This window comes from Ovis aries, chromosome 26 (genome assembly GCF_016772045.2).
Source record: "Ovis aries strain OAR_USU_Benz2616 breed Rambouillet chromosome 26, ARS-UI_Ramb_v3.0, whole genome shotgun sequence".
NCBI classification, from domain to species: domain Eukaryota; kingdom Metazoa; phylum Chordata; class Mammalia; order Artiodactyla; family Bovidae; genus Ovis; species Ovis aries.
Genome location: NC_056079.1, coordinates 14,834,907 through 14,841,380, shown reverse-complemented (window position 1 = coordinate 14,841,380; position 6,474 = coordinate 14,834,907).

The window sequence follows — 6,474 nt, the reverse complement described above, 5'->3', positions numbered from 1 at the left end:
GGGAGGTTGGCTGGGGCAGGGTTGAGGAGGAGGCAGCGAGGATGCGCCAGCTGATTGGCCAAGAGGAGGTGTCAGGCCCGCCCACCTTGGGGCGGAGCCCTAAGGCCGTTCCCTCCCAGGCCTCGTTACGCGTGCGCCATGAAGGACCGGAGTCAGAAATGCTGGGTTTCACCCGCCGCCATGAGGCGCTCAGAGTTCGGCACGTCTCACGCTGCTTGTGCCTAGCTCATTAGTCCCTCTGGGGAAGCGGAAGTCGCGGGTGGAGGTTTTGGTTTCTGCTAGCTCGCACGTAACCAGGAAATGAGGGAGCTACCAGGATCTTGATCTTGGGCGGCAACGCAACCTTTAGAAGCTGCTACTGCGCTTGGTGCTGGACCCCCGCGGCCCCAGCCTCTAGCTCCTGAGGAAAGAAAGCTCTTTCTGAGTCATCGTGTTCAAAGCCGCCCCAGACTTGCCTCTGTCCCTCAGGCCCTGGACATTTAGGAAAGCTAGAGCGGGTGGTGGTGGAGGGGCGGTTAACGTGAGCCAAGGGGCTAGGTTTTCCCACAGGACTGCTTCACCCACACCCCAAAATGACACCATGCCCTTTCCGGGAGTGACGTAAAGTGAGCCTGCCATTGTAATGTGGCCCCTCATAGACAGGTCAGGTACAGTACTGGACTTGTGGCCTGGGGAAATGGTGGTGCCAGCTCTTAGCCCTGAGCTCCCTGAGCCTGGAGCCCCGCACTCAGGCCATGGATGTTTATGACCACTGGGGCTCTTCCCCGTGGGCAGGGCTGACCGTACCTGAGAAAATTGTAGAAACAAGACATCCTGACTTCAAAGCCATAGCCATTGACTGTGTATTTTTATGTCTGGACAGTTCCCAAGCACTTTTTTTTTCTTCCCCAGGTTAAGCTAGCTAAAAGCTAAAGTTCCAACCATGTATTTATTTTCCCTGTTATCTTAATCTGTTCCCCTCTATGTGCTGGTACCTTTTGAGGGCAAGACTGAGTTTATTCTGTTTTTGGAGAACAAGCTCAGTGTCCTCTGAAGATAGATGGGTGGCCTTTTTGTTCTAATTTTGGTTACAGATTCTTGTTTATTTTGTAATAGCCATAAACTAATTTTGCAGTAATTTATATTACCAGATTTATGCAGTTGATCCAAGGTGTCGACTTAGAGAAAAATGTGCAGCATGAGAGGTGTGAGTTAAAGTTTATTCAGGGTTTTACTGAGGACTGTAGACCCAGAGACAGCCTTCAGATAGCGCTGAGGAACTACGCCAAAGAGGTGGGAGTGGGGAAGCTAGTTTATATGTGATTTTTTTGATGTTAGGGAGTACCTACAGTCAACATGTATCTTGGTAAAAGATCTCTGCTAATTACAAAGAACAAATATTCCAAGTTAATGATTATAGTACTTTTCTATGTATGGGAAGCAGAGTTCATTAAAATTCTTCAGGAAATGCATTTAACTAAGGGCCTGGTTGTCCAAAGCACACAGCATCCCCTTTTCATCTTTTACTTCCTCTGTCTGAAGCACTGAGTGCACCTCCTGTTATCACCTTAGTCTCTTCATCTGAAGTATTCAGTGCCTTGCTGCCTAAAAGACTTGGTGAGCAAAATTCTCTTTTCTTTTGTTTGCAAAGGGGTAGTTTTAAACATCTTTGTTTATATGTGTACTTAAGCATACACACACACACACACACACACACACTTATATTCAAACATGTATAGAATCATGCTTGTGTTCTTTTTTTAAATTTAAACTATTCACAGTACTTTTTGTGCTGTTTAAAGACTGTCAGAGATATATGAGAACACATGTCCATATTGCCAGTTTTCCTTTTCTCGTGTTTTTCATCTAGATAAGCACTATTTTTCAAAGCATATAATTAAGCTTCAAGTTTGCACGATGTTCATTTTCAAGAATTCCTAACTAATACAAGGTGTCATCAAAGAAGTTCTTAGAGTTCTAAAACATACATTTTGCAGTTAACATATGAAATGGAATATTTGTGTGATACATGCACCTCCACATTACATCCTTTTTCTTGAAAACAAGATTCTGTTCAGCATGCATTAAATCTGGTACTTATTGTTAACTTCCTGTGACATATTTAAATTTCACAAGGAAAGGGAATTTTGTGAGTAGTTTTTAAATCTTTTGTCCCTTTAATCACTGCATACTTGTCCATCGCTCATAATGTTTCCAGACAACTCTTTATGTCTCAGCTATGTCTCAGCTAAGTATCTGATTTACTCTGAGAAATGGGCCTAAAAGCTTTCTGAAAACTGAATAGAGCTGGTGGAGTACAGAAGTATACAGAATAAATACATTCGGAGAACAATATCGTTTTTCTTTTGTTTTTCTTTTTTGTTGTTTTTTTTCTTTATTTTTAAATTTTTATTAGAGTATAGTTGATTCACAATATTGTGTTAGTCTCAGGTATACAGCAAAGTAAATCAGTTATACATATACAGATATCCACTCTTTGTTTCTTTTTCCACATGGGCTATTAAAGAGTATTGAGTAGAGTTCCCTGTTCTATGTAGTAGGTTCTTTATTATCTATTTTATATAGAGTAGTGTGTGTATACTACAAGCCCCATCTCCCAATTTATCCCTTCCTCACTTATCCCTTGGTAACCATAAGTCTGTTTTCTAAATCTGTTACTCTACTTCTGTTTTGTCAATTAAGTTCATTTATACCTTTGTGTGTGTGTGTGTGTGTGTGTGTGTGTGTGTGTGTGTGTGTGTGTGTGTGTGTGTGACTAGGGGACAGTATCTTACTGGCAAGGGACTGGAGATTTTACAGAACATATAGCAGGTGGGATCAATTTTCTAAAGTGGTAGATGGTCTAAGAAACATATGGAGTAGTCACTCTTCTAAGCATCACCAATTCTACTTATGTGTAGTTTGCTGGTAGTTGTGTTTCCAGAAGGGTGTCATTTAGAGTGAGTTTAAAAAAAAAAAAAAGGTTGAATGATGACTAAGTGACCAAATGAGTGAAAGATGTGTGGACTAAGACTTGAAGGGTAAGAGTTTGCTAGGTCATCCAGAAGAGGAAGAGAATTTATAAGAAGTGTTAAATATCTTCCAGTGTTGAGAACTGTGTGTAATTCAGCCTGGTTGCAATATATGTTACACATATAGCAGTGATGTGAAAAAAAGATATACAAATGGGAAGTTATATTAAGTGACCACTAATGTCTATTCCAATATGTTATTGTGTTGAGGTACATTGACATTAATTGGGCACTTATTATGCCCCATAGTTAATACAGATAGGAAAGGAAACTGATACTTAGGGAGATTTCTATAACTTATCTAAGATCATATCACTATTAAGGAGTGGAGCTGGAACTCAGGCAATTTGACTGCAGAGCCCACATTCTTATACCTATATTTTAAAGAATTGTGGTCATCTTTGGTAGTTCAAAGCTACTAAGATTGACTGCTTTAAAGCAAAATGAAGTCCTCAGAGAAGATTACTACAATCCATTGAAAAACACTCTTAACGATGACTTAATGTAGCCTTGTTTCTAGAACTGAATCTCCCACAGTGCTTAGTCCAATGCCTTCTATTCAAGGAGTTCCTTTTTAATAAATGAATGAATACGTGCCAGTTGGTGAAAATTATTAAAGTATTTGGTGGACAGGCTAATTAATTAGATTAGGCTAATTTCATCTATTTCCTGTTTGCCTTTATTGGCCAAAAAGATGACTAGAAAACATTCCCTAAATGCATAGCATTGAAAGGAGGAGTAATTGGGAATAGCTTCTAATCTCCATTTATCACTATTATGTAATATTTAATTACATTGTATACATTTAGCAATAATGCTATAGAGAACTTTAGCTCTAAAGCAAATGAAGAAATATAAAGTAAAACTAAAAATCTCAATAGTTTACTTGGTTTCACATGTATTATTTAGATCTCTTGAGAATTGTATAACCCCCAAACATATTCAAGTAATATTCCTCAGACATTTCTGAATATGATGTTTCAATTATTTATTGCCAGCTAGGTGCCCTGTTATTTATATTAATGTTGACCAGATTCCAGTGAGCCTTAAAAGTAACTAGATATTAATTATTAATAAACATGTGTGGCAGATATATTTCTATAGCTCATACACTGAAGATAATATATCACTGCAAATAAGAAAACTTTTCAAAGACAGAAGATGATAGTCAGAGATGGAATTTCAATAACTGTTTTTTGATTTTTAAGTTTTTTTTTAATCCACAGATTGAAAATAACTTGACCTAATCAATATAATTATGACCTTCATTGGCATAGGCAGTCAGGAAATCCATATATGATCCTAGTATGATTATAAATGGAGAAGGAACTGGCAGCACACTCCACTGTTCTTGCCTGGAAAATCACATGGACAGAGGAGCCTGGAGAGTTAAGAGTCCATGGGGTTGCAAAGAGTTGGACACCACTGAATGACTAGCACATGTAAAAGCAAAAGGATTTCCCACAAAGAAATTCTTCTTGTGCCTAGTTTATACTGTATAAATCCTTCCAGCCTTGCTTACTCAAACTTCTGGGAAAAGATGATAAATTATATAGTTATTCTAAACAACTACTGCTCCAGGATATTATGGCCCAAAGAATAGATACTGGGTTGGTGAGAAAGTTCGTTCAGGTTTTTCTGTAACATCTTATGGAAAAACCCAAATGGATTTTTTGGCCAACTCAATAGATAACTGATAAAGATAGTAAGGAAAGAAGTAAGGAAAAAGACAGCTCTTCTTTACAAAAGCATTCCAAACACATCATTTAGACATTCCTCACTCCAGAAAGTAGAGGTTAATCCCTACCTCACCCCATCCTCCTCTGAGTGTGGGCTCTGCATAATGACTTGCTTCCAAAAAGTAGAGTATGGGAAGTGAGGGGAAGTGACTTCACAGTGGGGGAACCTGTGAAACACTGCCCTGGCCAGGTGTTTGTTTATCATCAGTGACAAGTCATGCACCCTTGATATGGTCTGCTGAAAAGATACTTCACCTCTGCATCTTCCCAAAAGTCCATAACCCAAGTCTAACCATGAGTAAAATATCAGGTAAACCCTGATTGGGAAACATTCTACAGGATATCTGGCCAGTACAAAACTGTCAAAGTTGTTAAAAACAAGGAAAACCTGAGAATCTGTCATAGACCAGAGGAGGCTAAGGAGACATGATGACTATGGGATCCTGGAACAGAAAGAGGAAATAACAGTAGTCCCCTGTTACCTGCATTTTCAGTTCCTGTGGTTTCAGGCCCATCATCATCTGGAAATAGTAAATGGAAAATTACATAAATAAGCAATTCATAAATTTTAAATTGCATGCTGCTCTGAGTAGTGTGATGAAATTGCACTCCATCCCTCCTGGGAGGTGAATCACCCCTTTTGTCCAGGTTAGTCACCTAGTAGCCACCTGGGTTATCAAATTTACTTGTGTTCTAATAACCCGTATTTACTTACTGATGGCCCCAAAGCATAAGAGTCGAGATATTGGCAATTCAGAGATAACAGAAACATGCTGTGAACATCATCGTATTTGGATTGTCTTAGTTGTTCTAAACGCTTCACCTAATTAACATTTAGTGAAAATATTATCAGGACTTGTACCTTGTAACTACTTCACCCTAAAGTTCTTTGGAAACTTCTATATTTACTAGTACAACCATAGGTTTTTGGAATCATATAATCCAAGAAGTTTACAAATCTAGGAACAGATATTTTGAAATCCTCTAGTTCAAACTATTTATAATCCAAACTACAGATGAGAAAATTAACTCTTAAAAAAATTAAAATCACAGATACTTTGGTGATTTTTTTCCTCTGGTATACTGATTTATCTCCCTTTCTGCACTTCATTCTCATTGTGTGTGTTAGTCATTCAGGCATGTCTGACTCTTTGCGACCCTGTAGACTGTAGCTCACCAGGCTCTTCTCTTCATGGAATTCTCCAGGCAAGCATAGTGGAGTGGGTTGCCATTCCCTTCTCATAAAGCAATTTATTGTCCAAAATAGTATCATAAAATTGTATGATTGTGGCTTTCCAGTCATTCTAAAGATCTATTGAGTTCACCACCAATCAGGAAGCTTTACCGGAAGCTTGTTCCTGATTGGTGAGAGCATGCTGTAACAGTGGAATTCCATGGAGTAAACAAAAAAGCGTAGCAACAACTGAGTTTGCAGTCTCACTATCCTCAGCCTAGACCAACCTGGACTCCTTCATCCCACATGAGGTGGCCTCTACATTTTATATGAAGGCTCTGATTTTCCGTTCAACTGTGATCCACCTTATAACATGGAAACCCAATACAGATGGAAAGATAAAACTGAACAACACAGTTGAAATAAAGTGTATTCCCAGGTAAAATAGACAGGTGCCTTTATTTAAAATGGATTAGTTTGATGAGCTTCAGTTAATGGGAAGATACCGGTGCACAAGAACTGTACCTATGAGCAGTGTCACCAATTCCTA